This window comes from Helicoverpa armigera, chromosome 6, assembly GCF_030705265.1.
Source record: "Helicoverpa armigera isolate CAAS_96S chromosome 6, ASM3070526v1, whole genome shotgun sequence".
Classification (NCBI taxonomy): domain Eukaryota; kingdom Metazoa; phylum Arthropoda; class Insecta; order Lepidoptera; family Noctuidae; genus Helicoverpa; species Helicoverpa armigera.
This window is the reverse complement of record NC_087125.1, coordinates 8,973,567-8,991,697: the sequence shown is the minus strand read 5'-3', so window position 1 is coordinate 8,991,697 and position 18,131 is coordinate 8,973,567. Positions and strand designations below refer to the sequence as shown.

The following is an 18,131-nucleotide window of genomic DNA, read 5'->3' as shown; positions in this document are numbered from 1 at the left end:
TTTACGAAAGAGTATGTATATTTTTCGTCTAAGAAGAGTTGCAAGTGCACAGTGCTAAAAGAAATATCTCGTACCGAACTTAACTTTACATAACACCCAACAGAATAAGAAGTAGTATGTTTTTATAAAATGTTTTGCTGTTTTACAAAAAGCCGTTGAGTCATAACATTAAAAATATATAAGCGCACAAAAGATCCTTTGTGTTACAAAACGCCAATCATCGCGTCTCTTAGAACGTATCATAGACACAAAATTGAGATTTGTGAATCATGAAATTGACAGAGAGAAATACTTTTATGTATCTATCCAGAAGTTTCTTTAGTTACTTTTGAATATTATGTAATATGAAAAGGAGAAAAACAAAGCCATGTTCTTGGATTTTCAAAAGATTAAAGTTTTTATAAAAGTATAATTAATACAATATAATCTTGTTAGCTTGTAATTCATACCATAAAAGTCACAAGCCTTCAGACACGATATCATGCGGTGACTCAAATAAAGCTGCCACTCATACCCATTATGGATGCGGTAGCCAAAATTGGTCTTTGGTTTCTGTCCAGGTAGATAAGACCAGACGCAAATATTACAACCAAGTTCATTAGATGTTCAATTGTTGAAATGTAAGCTGATTACATACTGTTCAAATAAGACGCACAACAAAAACTGAAACGATTATTCATCATTTTTGTTTATTCTAGTTTTAGTACGGTTTAGTTTCTTCGCCTAATAGATTCTACGGAGATTTTGCTTCAGTTACTTAGTTGTTTCCGGATAGGGACTAGCTGGAAGCATTCGCAGTGTGCGATGCGGTTCAACTCGGCTGCCGCAACTCGTAAATAATGGCGTCTCATTGTGGGCCATTATTAATGAATCTGCCACCCCGCGCTCCCGACACCGCACCCGCCCGAAAGCCAAATAACAGGTGCGTCTAACCCCATTCGCACAATCTATTTTCGATGTCTTATAGCCGTGCAGAGAAACGCTCGATGCGTTCTCCTGCTCTAAATATTCATACCATATGCCAGATATTGAGATTTGTTTGGGCGTCATCTGCTCGACATCGTCGTCTCTAAATAAGCGCGGTCTCGTGTTGGCTTTGCGAAGTTTCATTAGCCGTCTGGGACTTACTTATGGTATCATGTTGCTTGAATTGTGTGCGGCATTTCCACCTACAGGGAAACGAGTTCTAGTAGTTAATAACCCGAATTAAGCAAAGGGGCTTGTGAAGAACAAGTCTATATTAGGATAGACTAAGTTTTTTGAGAAAAATCCATACATATTCCAATATGTACATTAGGTATTCATAATGCACCGCAAAACAGCGCAAAGATTCGTTTTAAAGACTCACATGTATCATGTAAGCGGATGGGACAAAGTTACCCCGGGACACGTTAGTTGTCACGAGGTTGGATATACGAGGCCTTCTCACTGTCGCTCTATTATTTACTCCACAGAAAACTGCTTTTCATATCACAAGCAGCGGCCCGCAGCGGAGTCGCACAAAGATGGCTCCCTCGCTCCCTACATAAATGCACTTACTTTATGAATGACGTAATCGTAATATTGTTCCGAGCTTGGATTTGTGTTCATGTTTCTCTGCAATCAGCTTTGTGTAATGGTTGTGGAACTTGACTATTTCTACTAAACAGTCAAGCCGTTATTTACTTGGAGGAAACAAAAACCCGCTTGATAGATTAGCGTGACGAATGAACAGGCGATAAGGCTAGACAAAGTTAAAACGTAACTTTGTTTATCATCTATGCGTGGACTGGGTTGTTGTTCGTGTCAGATTTAGATTTAGTAAGGACACGAAGCGAGGTAAAGTGGCAGGCAAGAGCGAGGACATAGTTGAATGCTTTAGCCAAAACAGTGTTTACATCTTATGAAGCAAATTGCGTGAATCACTAGAGTGACGTAATGGAGGAAGTTACCACTTGGCTGGATTCAACCTACGCGCTCCCGCCAGGTCGACCGCACCGTCATTATGTTTCAAAAATATTGCTTTGATCCGGCACCATTATTACTTAAACTGGTTACATCTTCGCAGATTGAAGATTAACTTAATAATTCTGGTCAGTAAATTTCAAAATCTGTCGCGAAAATATGAGAGGATTTCTTAAAAAAATGTTTTCATTCTTAGTTAGGAAGTTTGTGCTTGTATTTATATGTGTTACATGTATCAGACACACATGTTGGTTCTGCTTTTGCGCGTTCATTCCATTTATTCCATCAATAGTCCAGGTGATTTCGGCGAAGCATCCATCGTCGGATGATGTTTAGATCACCGCTCGCGTTAATTAGCGTAATGGTGCTGGAGGCGGTGACGTCATGTATCTAATTTGATTACATTCACCAAGGCCATCGTGGTTAGCAGTTATCACAGGAGTGCGCTACTATGTAAGTTCCAGCCAATCTTTCAGAAACAGTAATGTAATCGCTCACCTTTAGAGAATAAATGTTTTTGCGTCATAACACGATTGCGTTCAAACTGCATTCAAAGTGTTTAGGACTTGAAACTTTAACAAAGGATGCCTTTCAAAATTCAGTCACGCTGAGTGTTGCGTTGAACCAGACTTTATAATTAAACTACCAAATATCACAGCTCTACTCTTTGTTGATAACTACAACAAAGCTAAGTGTTCGAATAAACTTTTAAGATAGCCATTAACTTGATATCGATGCATAAACGTGTTATTGGCATAATGTAGAACGCGTTTTCATAGAGGCCACGATGACAAATGAATATGATACCGAAATTATTTCAACTGATTTCGATTTTGATTCAGAAGTTTGTTTGACATATTAACACGCGGAATGAATTGCCGACGTTAGATAAGAACAAAGAAACTCTCGCTTTAAATAGCTTCTAAAATTCCGTTACAAATTCTCACATTTCCTCGAATTCAGCCGGCGCTCGTGTGGATCATTTGAATTATAAAGTGAGAAGCGAGTGCATGCACAGTGCATAAGATACCTTGGCTATGTAAATGAGGAGAAGCTGCAGCCTAAGTAAGGGCGACTTTACACCTGCGGGTCGCGGCCGCTGCCTAGGGGACGGAATTAGCCGCGCGCCGGTCATAGTTCAATCACAGGGGAATACGGTCAACTACTTTTAACTCGTTTACAAAACGAATTATTATTGATATTGAATAATAGTTGCTGCTCTATCTCCGAGGAACGGTTTGTCAAAATCATAAAAAAGCGTCATAAGAGAAATTTTACAAGAATACAGGAAGCATTCATATCTATTAGAATACGTAATTTACATGAGCGTAATATTTATAATATTTTTAATTCTGAACCTTTCTAGCTTATACAGCAGGTTCCCCCGAGAGCAGCAAATGAAGCAGCATTTAATTGTAAGTTACACAAACAAAACAACAAGACGGATCTCAATAAAGCACTCTAAACCAACAGATAGGAATAAGTTTAACTCTTACAACGATCCTGTGACCGTTACTCAAAACTTTGGGCCGGCTTTGTTCAAAACACGAAACTAATTTATTCGTATCTCGGCGTACCATTCCACCGTACTAAATAATCGAAGAGCAAATTATAAATGCGTATTAACGGTCAAGTCGTAGTTCAAAGATTAGGGCAGAGGCCAACCCTTTAATAGTATCGCCGGTAAGGTAAAGTTTCAAATTGTATCACTGGAGTGGGCTCGATGCATGCTCAAACAATATCTGATATTTTAATAAAAGCCGTCCTGCCTTTGTATTTGATGTTATTATGTTAGCCAACAAGTACCGGGTGCTCCGCTTGTGAACTTGCAAGATTACTCCAATTTTGTAACGGATTTCATGTATGGAGTGGATGACATTTAACCATTTAATGCGTTTTCTAAATAATAGTCTTATTTCCCTTGATTAAATAAGTACTGAAATCTATCCCAATATTTTAAACCTTATTTAGACCTTTAAAATCAGATCTATCTTTGAAATCTAATATGAACTCACAAGAAACTGTCATTACATAGTTATATGGTGATCACAATTGTTCAATAGTGCATTTAATTAGGTATTGTTTGTGTTGGTGGTGACGTCACGCGCCACCAAGTCTGCCCTATTTCGGAACGGTCAGTCACGGAAGTGCAAACCCTTATCGCGGGGCGACACACAACTTGTATCGGCAATCGTCAAGGGCGGCGACGTCGACGGCGGCGGCGGGGCGGCGCGCCCGCCGAGCGTCGCGTGCGGCGCCGCTAATGGATATTGATGGCTATGGCGCGACTAATTAGCCCCCACCACCACCTTTCTGCCATGCCTGCTTAAGCTCTTTTTTCACGGTGACAACGAGCGATACAACACGCTTTAACGGACACTCATCAATCTCCCCCGGAGCGTATCTCGTCCGACCACTCGAAATGTATCGAGCGATCGCTGTCTCGGGATGACATCATCCGCGTGCGTACAGATTAGATTCTGGCTCGTGGGAGTGACGCTGATGCGCGTCCAAACAATATCACAATCGAATTAGAAGCCGGTTTGGTCTGGGCGGTATCAATCACCGTGGGCGGGCCGCGCGACATTGGACTTCAATTAGGCGGGCGGCGCGTGTGATTGCTCTCACTCCTCTACACGCCAAAGGGTTACTTGACCCACTTATTAGGCTCACCGTACGAGTCCTCGTCAGCCGGAAGCTCGGAAATGAAGAAGTGATTCAATATTTATTAGCCGAGTCCTTTTTATATGTTTTATGATCAGGAGGGAAATACAGTGTTATAAAGTGGATTAGTATAATATAAGCTGTATGTTCTTACAATTAGCATTAAGGAAGTTAATGACTCCTATAAAAAGAAGCTTATGAATAGGAAAATTAAATATTATCGTATTCAGTTATCATGCTATACCAGAATGTGGGTACATTATGAAACTATGTACAAATTAAAGCGGCAACCGTGACGGGAGAGCCGATTAAAATAATGATCGCTTATTAAAATTGTTAATTAACTTAAACGAGTTAGAACATGCACTTGGCGGAATCTTACGGCTATCAGCTATTTTTGTAAATTTAACAGACATGTAAATTGTAAGTTACAATTTGCAAGTGCAAATAACAGGTTTGGTATAACTCTACACTGCGCGGTTGAGACCGTATCGTACCGCGATTGACCACAAATAGGTCGCAGATTGAATAACACTGCACCGACCTGTGCAGGTTTCTAAATATGTACAAAGAGATATTATTGTAACCGCAGACGTTATTTCGCAACCGTGATATCAACTTTTGGTGGATAAGCGTAAGCGACACGGCTGGCGGAGCGGAGCAAGCGCCCAAACTTTGTGTGCCTGCTCCTTTGTTTTGATATTATGAAAGATAGCTACTGCAAGTTTGTCAATTTGCATTTACGCGTGTCACTGGAGCTGTTATTGTGATATTCATAATTAACACAATTTACTAAAATTTTACATTCGCATTTTGCGACCGACTTAAATATGTGTATAGCAGAGCAATATTAATGTGTACTCTATCGCGGATAATGGGCAAATTGGAAAAGGCTGTCATGTCTAGTTTTGTTTCTAAGTGCCCTATATGGTTAATTGGTGTAAAGATATTGAATCAACATTTATTTATTTATTTATTTATTTCAACATTTATAATAATCAACATTTATTTATAACATATATAAGGTCAATCGTCGGCATGGGAACCTCGATAGTTAATTGATTTTGCAGTGATCGTGTCGTAACTTTCACACATTGCGAGAGTATTGCATGGTTGTTCAGTATTTAGTACATTACCGATTGTTCAACTACAGCCATGTATGTGACATTGTTACTTAAACATTTCTGAGATCTTTAGTAACTTTTTTTAGTAAAACTGGCCAAATTATGTTTTCTTATCTCAAAAACTTCTAAACTACTGATTGTGTTGATATTTGATTAGTTGCAACAAATATTGTTTTTATAAGCAAAGTACTTACGCCTTCTTTAATATCCATGATAACTCGTTTGAGCGACTTAAAAACTGTAGGTACCAAAATTAACTTTCGTGATTCTTCTTCAAGAATAACATTGCGAAGACATTATTGGAATAAACAGGTTATAAATAACACCAACATACAGTTGATTTATTAACTGTTTGATAACAAGCAGTAAGAGTCACTCGCCATCAATCAATCAAGTTGTCGGTACCACTATGTAAATGACTGGATGTGCAATATCCATCACTACACTATCCACCAAGCCACCAACGATATATGACACTGTTACACATACATGCGTAATTAAGTGCCAAAGTTTCTGTTATTATTGATAAACGTAAATCCAAGTTTTTTTTTTTAATGTTAGTACGATAATCACGTACAAAAGTTTTCTTCCACGTTTAACCTTCTGGCTTTGTTGTCTCTCCATAAATTAATCACTTTATAATGTTTACAGGTCTTTAAACTGTGTCGATTATAGTCGTGCAACCTATAAGGTAATATTAAAATGCAAATTTTATAGAGGCTTACGCACAAGTAACTTGTTGCTAGCCTTTCGGACAACCTATCAGTTTACTAATAGGTATACGCTCTCTACGGACGGCGCTCCTCAGACTTTGACATTAATTGACATTCACCTGAAAGCCGATGGAGTTTGCGTGTTAATTGATAGATCTCGGGAGTAAGCCCCGAGGTTGAGATCATCTCTGAAACTTTGATTTTACCATACATGTTGCGGTAACTGAAATTCTGCGCAATGAGTGGCAACTATTATTTTCGGCTTGTGTTTAAACACCACCCAAAAAAGTACCTATTTTACTACCAAAAAAATTCTAAACGGTTACCAAAATGGATAAATGGTCACCAAATAACGTTTCCAAAAATATTATTATTTAAAACCATTTTTTCGTATTATTGACTACTAAAAAAATATATGGACGCCTTTAAAATACACTTTAGACCAAATATTATATATTGTCACTACTTAGATGTTACCAATTATGTAATACCATGACTCCTAATTTGGTCATTTTTGTTAGACGAAAAAAGCTAACGATCGCTAGAATATTTCCCAAATACCAATTAATATACTGGGGTTACCAAACGTACGTCGCTTATTTATTGTTATATGAATTTGTGTGTAACTCAGTAGTAAAATGTAAGCACGCAACATGCAGCAAGCATGGCTTCTGTCACGGCTCCGGCACTGCGGGGCTCCGGCGGTCCCATGCGAGCTTATCGTCGCAGATGGTTTTCACGCTCACCACCGCAGCTTCGGCTTGCTGGCCGGCTCTGCCGGCCAGCCTCAGCCGCGGCGGCGAGCCTTAAAAACTACCTGCGCCTCAGCTCGCAGGCCGCCTCGCCCCTCCGTGCCTACGCGGTTTTGAATTGCACTCTAGGGGTAGGGCAGACAAGACTACGTGGAGTCGGTTTTCAGCGATTCGTTTTCGTCACTAACTTTGATTTTGGTAGTAATATTAATCTTTTAGTTGGATAGAATTTGGTGACCATTAATCCATTTTGGGAACCAAAAATAATATTTGTGCGAGATTTGCGATTTTTCTGATGTTATTTTATTTTTTTTGGATCATAATATTATATACTTTAGTGCCCTTTTAATAAAGTCAATTTATTTTTTTTGGAGTTGTTTATTCTATTTGGTGCCTCAGCCTAGAGTCTTAAAAATATTTTTGGTGATCGCCTAAATTATACCCATTATTTTCTGTCTTCTTTAAATCAGTGAGCATTGCTCGTGGGCATGTATTTTTCTGAATTAAATGGATGGGCACCTAAACTACTGTAATATTTTTTGTGCATGCCAATTATGTATCTCTCAGTACATGCCATTCTGGGTCAAAGATAAGAAGACTGTGAGGTCGTTTGCGATAAACGAATTTGATTAAAAATTTACCGTGCACCAGACTAGAGGAGACTTTTTAATCAGTTGAGAACACGACTTCATTTTTACGAGCTCCGTCTTAGCAGTTCTTTTTTAATTGCCTCTCGACGCGCCCGGCCCGTGTAATGCGCTATTTAATGATGCTTCAAAATGTAAAATGCATTGCTGCACCATCTTTGTTTTACAGCTTCTTTACTTAAAACATCACATTAAGTGTTCGTGATCTTTCGTACCATATTAATTCCTATTTCTTACATGGACGTGTCAGTTTTAAAACTGCGACATCATTTGTAAGCTATGAAGCTGAATTAGGTTACGTTAAGTGTTTAATAGCATAAAGTTTAGTCAAAACAAAACATAATAAATGGGCCTTTACAATTTTTTACGAATCCGTCTAAAAACGAAAACAAAAAAAGCAGAAACTGTACTGTATCTAATGGTAACGAAGTGTTAAACATAGTCTGCACTGGTAAATGTAATCAGTTAAAATCTGAAACGAGACGTATTTGAATTACTTTATCTGACGCAACGCGGTGTTTTGTTCCGGTTCAGAATCGACATTGAACAAATTCGATACGCCCGACACAGGCGAGAACGGCTAGTAAAAACATGACCAATCTAAATTTTATAGCCAAATGACAATTTATATAAAAAAGAAAATTGCTTTTTAATACAACAATACACCAACATTCAATGCCGTTGGGCAAACAAAATATTGGGGAAAAATTACGGCCCGATAGCATTGGTAACTAGGCATAGATTACAGCCAACAAAAACTATTCTAATAAATCCATCACAGTAAAAAAACATAAAGCGGAGGGAGTAATCCATCACCTGCGTGTTTAAAAAAAATAACAGGTGGGCAATTCAAAAATTGCTAAAACCCAGTGTGAACAAAACAGGGGTTATGCCGCCTACATTTCAATGAAATAATGTCATAATATAACATGCAAAGAAACCGTATTTCAAATTACCTATGCACCCTTTGCGTACGGTCGTAGCTGGCACCTAATTAAAATATAAATCCATAGACATCGTTTAACAACTGACCCTACCTCTGTGATCTTAATAAACCGACATACATCCATAAAAACCGGCTGAATGTGAATTCGCATTATGGTTTTGTTCTCACTCCAGTACGTGGCTGTCAATAACGCAAGAGTCAATTATTGGCAGCGTAATTAATTGCGTCAGTGGCATAATTTATCCATTCTATTAGGATCTGACTCTGATCTGTTGTACAAAATAAAATGAGTCTATTAAAGTGTTGTAAGTACTGAATTTAGGCTAGTCAGACTGGTTTTCTATCTCGATTTGTAGCAGTAGATCACAAGATATTTCGCAAGTTATTATTGCTGGCTACCAAGACATGAGTGTTTAGCAAAGTGTGCGGCGCCGGCGCAGGACGACCGCGACCGCGTCGACCATGTGGGCTCGTGCAACAATGAGCTCATACAACCGGTCGGCTGCAGGACCGTTACAGATGAGCCACCGGCGACTTCGCCGTCGCCTGTGAATATGCATGAGGCAAGACTTGACCTCGGGTTATTAGACCGCGCTCTCGGAGCGTGGGACCGCTCAGGTACAACAATCGACATCTGACATTTGTGTGACATTCGATTCATTTCCCGAAGTTCACGTCACATATATCTTAAGTTGTATATTGCTAAATAATAGTAATAAGTTTTTATAGAAGGAGAAACCTGAATTTACAGTTAATAGTACGAATACTATACTTAATAGGTCATATCAGATTTATTGGATTCTATTGAGACAGTTTATAGATTTATTTTGTAATAACAAGATGGAATGAAAACAGGAAAGACCCGAAATAAGATAAATGTAGTTTTGCAAAAATAATTTTCTCGGTAGTGATTTGACAGCTTTAGTAAATAAATATCCACAGGTCATTCCAGGAAAGGCGAAGTGCAAATCAAATGTAAGATGGCTAGTCAGAGCGTGAACGGGACGTGGCCATCAATCAGGCGAGAGGCCGCGGGTCAGGCCCCCGCACCCCGACCACCTGTCGCGCCCGCGCCCGCCAGCTCACACCAATTGCTAATCAGTCACTAAGTTACGCCAAATCTCAGCCTGACAGGGGGACCTCGCAAAAGCCACCGTACGAGTATTTTGACGAACAAGGGTATTATTAGCCACCGCGACAACGCGTTTTGTCACCGACAGGATCCATTCTATTAACCCCTCCAGAAGTGTTGCAATATTTTTATATAGGTATTCGTTTTTACTTTGTACTTCATTAGATACACTAGGTATTCAATTTTACAACCAACTAGTTACAACAAATAAATTTTTAATTGGCCTGTTAAAGCCTTTTTTGGCCTTCTTCCTATCCACAAAGAGTTTCCTGATAATAACTACGTAATAAAAGTAATCTCATGGATCTTTCACCCGTTGAACAAAAGAATTATTGCTCATCGAAAGAGCGGGAATTCTCGCGTAAAATAGCAGACATTTTTGAAATAGCGGTAGCTTGTCATTTGAAGCGTCGGTATCGGAGTCCGGCGAGCGGCGAGCCGCGGCGATCGCTGTAAATTTCATCGCAATAGTGAATGTACACGCGAGACTAAAAATAAACATGGCGGCCACAACGGGCGTAGTCAGGCGATACTGAGATAACTGCTCCAGCGTGTATCACCTACAACAGATCCGGCGCCACTGGTTTGTGCAAACACACCTCACACAACATTTATTGTTTAATTAGTTGAGTTAAATTTTGGAAACTTGCGCCTTTTGACAATGATGGTGGGCGCATGTTAGTTTAAAGCGTCGTTGCAATAATAGTCGTATCGATGCATGAAAGAAAATAGCGAGGATAATATAAGAAATATTAGAAATGAATACCGAGCCAGATTTATGTCTAAAGAACAGAGTTATAATAGCTTTAAAAGTTTTTTTACTGAAATAATTTATGGTAAGGCAGAGCAACTTGAAATCAGGCACGCAGAAAAAACAAATCTGAACCTTGGATAACTTTTCAATCTCTTTCATACGCTTCCAATGTGTGTTTGCAGACTTTTTGAAAGATAGATAAGAACTTAGCTTTTGTAGCAATATATTAATGATTAATAACAAGAAAGCATTATGCACAGGGGAAAGGTGAAAGAAAAATGTAGTTTGAAGAAAATAGTTTAATCTACCGCTGTACGCAAATCAGCAACGGAGTGACAAGCAGAAACAAACTCAATTGAAGACAGGAATGGAGCTACACCGTCCGTAGGATTCATCTCGACCAGATCACGCTCGTGAAACAAAAGAAGCGCGCAGTGAGCCGACACAGGCCCAACGAGCAAAAAAGACTTGCGTTCAAATGGAGCTTTTCATACTTAACCAAGTCTGTGCACTTATATAGCGCTCCAAAATGACGCAAGCGTCTTAAAATATTCTTTGTGTATATTCGATATGTACAGATGTTTAAATAATTCCAGGCAAAGTGAATACCTTTCGCAGCGAACCACCGCCAGTTCAAAATGTGCATGTGACAACTCCACGCAGCATTAAGAAGACATTAGGGGTGGGGTTAGAGCGACGGCAGAGGGCGCATTATTTAACTATTTATCACGTATCCTAAAGTAAAAGAATTTTCTGTAACCGCTGCTAGTTTTTTTATGCCAATAGTTTCTACAATATACATACACTTTGCTGTTAATTTACACTTACTAGTTACTTACACGTACTATGTTTAGTTCAGTAAATGTACCGAATAGGCAAATAGAATGTTTGTGATATACATTAGAAAGCAAACATTATAGCTGTCACTTTCGCTTGTCGGGGCACAGTGACTCGCTTGAAATCACCGCATGAACCTTTCATCGCGCGTCACTACGAGCTTTCAAAAAGCTTTCAGTGGTCGATCGAGCTCACTATGATTACGAGTGCTGCCAATATACGTTCTGCTATTGGAATTATGGCAAATATGAATAAATGTGGAATGTTATAAACGGTTGTTGTATAAGTTGACACAACGTCTACCACGTTAACCTCTCAATTTGTATGGGTAACAATGGCGCGCCACAAAGTGCGGTTGCCAAGCGCCCGCAGCGGAAAATTTGGCGGAAACCGATCGACATCGCGGCTCAAAACTATGCATTTTAAGTCAAATCAATCGATACGCGGTCAGACGCACACGTGTGCTAGTTGTTTATGTGCCACAAAAACCACAAAGTTTTGCGAGACTGCCAAATGTGGAAGTACATACTTCGCATGAAGTGGCTTTTAGGGCTTCCCATGAGAGGAGTTAGCTTACGTTAGTGGACGAATGGGGCACAACTCACGCGGCGTCATTATCGTTACAGCTCAGTGGTCGGCGCCAATTTGAGCGGGTGTGTAACGAGCACTGCGCCCACACCGGTCCCAGGACTTGCTTAATTGAGCTCTCCACTCACTCAATTTCTTTATATGAAACTTCAAATATTAATCAGATATTTTACCACTCCCGAAATTGGGTATTGACGTCAATACTTATTTGCATTATGGTTTATGATTTAATGCGCATGTTAAGAATAAATAAGTTTACCTTTCATCAGTAGATCGAAAATTAGGCAGCCTAAAAAGAAGTAAAGATAAATCTTTTATTCGTGTTTAAGCTCAACTTATGGCAAATTTGCATTGAACAACAAAATGACGGAGTGTAACGTATATAGAACTAGCATCGAGGTTGATGGAGGTAGATGGCCCGTGGTGGAGCCGGGTACCGGAGCGTGCCTGCTCCCGCAACCATAAATATTTTACGGTGCACTCCTTTATGGTATTGTGATTAGATTGTCGCGCTGCTTGTGCCACCCGAATCTATGGTATATCGAATTTGGAATAAAGTGAACGCGTGTCTCGAGTATTTCGCGTATGTAATGGAATTTTGCCAAGACCTACATGTTGTTGCGGGATCCACGAGGTGCTTTGTTGTTTCATTAAATTATAACAGGTGTGACTTTTAGTACCCGGGAGGTTTAATAAGAATAGAAAGTCTGTGATGATACCTATAACCGATAGTTTCTCAAAACACTGTTTTTCGAAATTAATGCATAATACGTTCATAAAATGTTTAAGTGCTTGTATTACGAGTTTCTAGTTCTAATAAGGATCTAGTAAGGTTTTTGCCACTAGAAACTACAGATTAAACAAGCACATGATGTTTTCGCAAGCACCATCTATAAATATTATGACAAGGCGCGGGTAAGTGTTATATATTTCGTTCCAATATCGGAATAATAAATATGAAATGGCGCAAGGTGGCTGAGATAGTGTTCGATGTAGGCAAACCGGGGCGCAGGAGAACATGATGTCTACACGGTGTCGGAGAAGGGGAAGTGGTAAGGTCGCGTTACGCCGTTTGAAAGTGAGATGCGAGGCGCCAGGAGAGCAACAAATTAAGTCCCCGCGGGGAGCGGCTGCCCGCCCACGCCCGCGTTGAGAGCCCGCCCGCGATAACGTCTCGCCGAAGGGAAAACTTGAATATTTCCAACGAATTACGTAACCAAATTCGCTGAATAAAAGTTCGCGTACGTGCCCCGACAACCGGCAAAGTATTATTGAAGTTCTCTTTACATTCTAATTAGGAGTTTAGAAGCGTTTAATCGTTGAATATGTCGCCTTCGAGAATCCAATTCACGTGAAAAGTTTATATTGAATACAGTAATTGTACAAGTATCTGGCATCAATTTTGTTTGTAAGCGACTTCAGGCTCAGTAATGTTATAAATATGTTAGCGCTTTCCCAAGTTTCACAAATATTACTCATAAGCACGTCAACGCTACGTTTTAATGGACTGATGTTTTTATTTCTGTGCATTTCAGTTTTAAACATCCCTTTTTGGCTTTTCAGGCATGTGAGATATTTTACATAAGTTGGACAAAGTTAATAATAGGTACTCATTTTACCGGCTTATGAATTAGAAGTGAAACTCTAAGGGCTACGAAATTATGGCAACGGAGTTACGAAATAAAGATCTAAGTACCATAATATGTAACAAAAAAAGAGCATCGTCCCAGTGATGATACAGAGAAGGATTGCACGATAATCACACTTGAGCAATGCGGGTTGATATTTTCATATTTGACAGGTTTCCTCAAGGTGTTTTCCCTCACCTTCATCAGCCATTGGTGTTCAAAATACGCTAATAAAGTGCATACATACCAACTTAAAAAAGTTGCATAGTTGGTACTTGCCTAACCTAGGATCGAACCCCTATACTCATACTTGAGAAGTAGGTTCTTTTCCACCTAGGCCACCTCAACTTAATACAACGACCTTAACAGAATAACGCTAAAAAAACGCGTTTTACGGAGGTCTTTTTGCTGACTGCACACAGTAGGTGTACCTATATTTATTACTCCTAATGTCAAAGTACAGAACATATGATGAAAATATTTTATTTTATTGGCCAATGTTCCCTTATTTTATATTACGTTATTCGAAAAAGTTATAGTCGTTTCACGAGAGAAATAAAACTCTTACCGCAACATAAACTTTATCACATAAAGTCATAAATATTTTGTACCAATATCACTTCCCCCATTGAGGTGTGGCATTGGCTTTGCTTCTAAATGTGAACTTTAAAGTTTATTGGACAAACTTCTTATTTTTATTCAGTCGCTCATTTAGTCCAGCCGAATGACCTGTTTGATCGTTATTTAAAACGAAGGCACATTTTCTATATCTAAGTATAAGTGCATGAAATAAGAAACCGTTATTTTAAAATCCACTGCGAATGCCTGCATTTGAAACGACACTGGATTAACAAGCTGATTAAACAAGCGAGAAATAATAGACGCACGATACAGTTAATGACGGCACCATAAAAAAGAAGGAAGAAATCTGCCAATAGCAAAGCTTAAGCGAGGGTATAAAATTAAATGGGTAGAAGGCGTTTTTACAAGTTTATCGAGCGTTCCACATCGGGCAGACGTCTAATGGGCTCGCAGGCGCCGCGCACGCTGCCTGTCTGTCTCGGCGGCCAGTGACGTACCCGCCCGCCAGACCGTATGAAACCGACATTTAGACCTTACCAATTTCCGATCGATAGCCAACTACGAAAACGTTTCACTTATGACATGTCACGCCATGTTACACTCAGGATGGTGGAGCGATAATAGATTAAAGAGTTCCTTATGAACAAGTGACTGTAGCGAGAACAAAAAGGTCGGAATGGGGGCTACTTACACAGAACGGCGCGGTTCGCTGCCCCCTCGCTCCGCTTTTAATGCGGATTTATCGACTCAAATTAATCGTGTAAGTAGAGAGCCGGTCGAGGAAAGTTGCGTGAAACGCGATAAAGGACCTCTATTCGTTCGAAAAGCCGTTCATTGCGATTTAACTAAATTGACCTTCCCTTCTATAAACCTGGTAGATAGCAATGTATCACATACGCAGTCAATAAACTAAGAAATTCTAATTTGGATATTGCATGAACCTGAACATATAATTTTTTCAAGAAGCAGCGCTATCATTCATATCCTAGGCCTGATGGCTGTTAAATTTCATACCGACGCCTTAGAGTGAAAACCTCGTAAGTGCAAGAGATAACTTTTCAGGATATAGATTGGTATTCGATATTTTTTACGCAAAGAGAATCAGCAAACACTTTGTGAGATAAAGTTCAACAGATTTACCAATTACCCATACAATTCAGGAAAGGCCTATCTATCTCGCAGTGGATTGAACAAGATTAGGGAATTAATTGACAGACTAATGAAATAGATGAATCCTTGGTATGGTCCTATAACCTACCTAAACGACCTTTGAGAAAAAAGAAACTAAATAAACGAACTAAATTTTTTACCAGATTTTCAGTAAACTATATGATAGAAGTATGTTTTGTAAACAGTGAGTAGCGTGGCGATGCGGTTTCGGGTGCGATGTCGAACGCGACTGGGTCTCCGGAACGACACGTCAGCCCACAATCTCATTTGTGCTTCCCACTACAACGAGCGACACGTAGGAAATGAGATGCGATTAGCTTACCCAGCCGGCGAACATTTGCTCTGTACATCGGCACAACATTCACATAAATTTAAAATAGCTGTGACAACAAACCCGTAAGGAAATATTGCCTGTTTATCAGCTCAGGTACACCCTACTTTACATTTAACGTGTTCCAAGCGGGATTTAAACTTTATAAGGCACACAATCGCCCTAATCGAGCCGTTTCACTTACACATTCAACTGCAGTAAGTTACCATTGTGCGCTCTCTTGACTTTTGATAAATGATCCGATTAAAATGAGATTGCTGATAGTCTCTTTTTTAGTTTTAGTACGTTCCTATATACCTGATCTTGAGAAATGGAAGGCAGCTGACTGAGGAATACTACTTCGAAAGATTTACCGAATTAATATGATTGAAATTCCCGTAGGCTAAACCTATAAATTGGCAAAAGCTGGGCTTAAAAGTTTAAAAGCTTTAAGAATCGAATCCTTTGACAGAGGTAAACAGTGCAGTAAGTTACAATCATCAGATCCGTCGAAGTAATTCGCAAGAGATATTTGAAGCGAAATGGTTTCCAGCAACTTTTGGAATAGAAAATTCTCAAGGAATAGCTGTGTGTTCTTCGACGGGGAGTGGGAGTGATTCCGAGCCGCTTACACTGGCACCCGCTCCGGGACTGCATAATACATTGCGGAGAATGCACCGCAGTTTGATCCCTTTCTAGACAAGGTAAGTACGACTGTACCCCGAGTGGAAAGTTCTCTTGATGTTACCTCCACTTTTCTACCAAGTAAGGACATGAGCTAGTAAGGGGCTTTACGGTTTCAACGTAAATTGACAAAGTTTTGAGTATGACATCTCTTTGTCTTCTTACAAAGGAATATCGACCATGTTCAATTATTTATGACTAATTGTTCTTACAACTTTGGAAGTGCAAAGTTCGAGCGAAGGTATTAAAGGGATACGTACAAACTTGTGTGGGAATAATGAAGGCATTTAAGGTACAAAGCCGAGACATTATCAATAAGGCACTTTCTGAAGCTGCTAATAAAATATGAAATACTGTATTGTAAGTACACGTATGGGAAACTTCGAAGCATCCAAACAATCTTTACTTTTGGTCGTTAAAAAGAAATGTTAAAGAATTTAGTTCCTCGCCTCGTCCACCCTAGGCTCTATAGCTCGTAAAAGTTTGGTGTGTGGTTAATAAATATTCTGTTTCTACCCAAATATACTTCTAAAGAGAATATTACTGTTACTATCTTATGTAATCGTTGCATCTATGTACGAGTTGCAAACATTTTTATGTTTTCAATCAAAATAAATAAATAAATATCTATTTAATTACCCACTGAATTTAATTTTAAATTGAACAATAGGAATGTCGAGAACTTAGAATTATAGCTGTCAAGCAATTAACAATAATTAATTACAAAGTTCCTTTGGAGTACCTATTTAATTAATGTGAGATAAAATATTAGGATGACAATTACTTGAAATTTGTGAGATGAATAGGACGTATATTTGCTTACATATTTACAAAGTGTTGGCAAAATGTGTTTTACCTACTGCTAGAATAGTTCTTAAGGCAGTAGTCCTGAAGGTTTCATAAAGTAGCATCCCGGCATTTATTAATGTAGATCGGTCTAGCACAGTCGGACAATGGCTCGCATGTTTCTCCCAAATTGTGGACCGTTGTAGTGGATTTGGCCTTCGTTGAAAGTATAAAAACCTTGGGTAAACGACGGCCCACATAAGTAATTCAGACGGTACAAATAAACAAAACATCTTAAACAAGTCTGTCATGCATACCTGAATACAACGTTTGTGAATTGAACTATTAGTTGACAAGCTCGTTAAATGTAACGACACGCGTCGCAGTCCAGCTATCAAGTCTACAAAAGACAGCGTTTTTAAGCGACATCGTGCAAGGTCAACCAGTCTTTCCTCATTTGCCAAACACACTTTGTTAGGCACCAGGCTTAGATGTTTTTTGAATCGCCATCTGATTACCTTGGTAAAGTTTATTTATTGATTCTAGTTCCGTTGACATTTTGACGGCATATTACAAGTGTCTACAGTCTGTATCGAGTATCAACTTTATTTGAAACCAGGATATAAGTATAAAGTAACGATACAGAACTAATTAGGAAAAACTGTACCCAGAAGATAGGTGATCGTCAAATGAAACTATCATTTAAAAAACTCCTTGAAAATATTGAGAAAACTTGAACCATTTTGCTGAGCAAAAGTTACGAAAGATAAGCGAGTAAGATCTTGGTATTTTGCCAAGAGAGTAATCATGAAAAATATGACAGAGAAACAGTACGATATTAAAATACGAAATAAATTTTTAGCTAGACAA

General features: G+C 39.1%; 1 protein-coding gene across 5 annotated transcripts in view; it reads right to left on the bottom strand.

Moving 5' to 3' along the window:
* Window positions 1-18,131, bottom strand: part of Mbl (muscleblind) — a 220,533-nt gene that overhangs the window by 64,865 nt on the left and 137,537 nt on the right. The gene's annotated exons all lie outside the window — the stretch shown is intronic.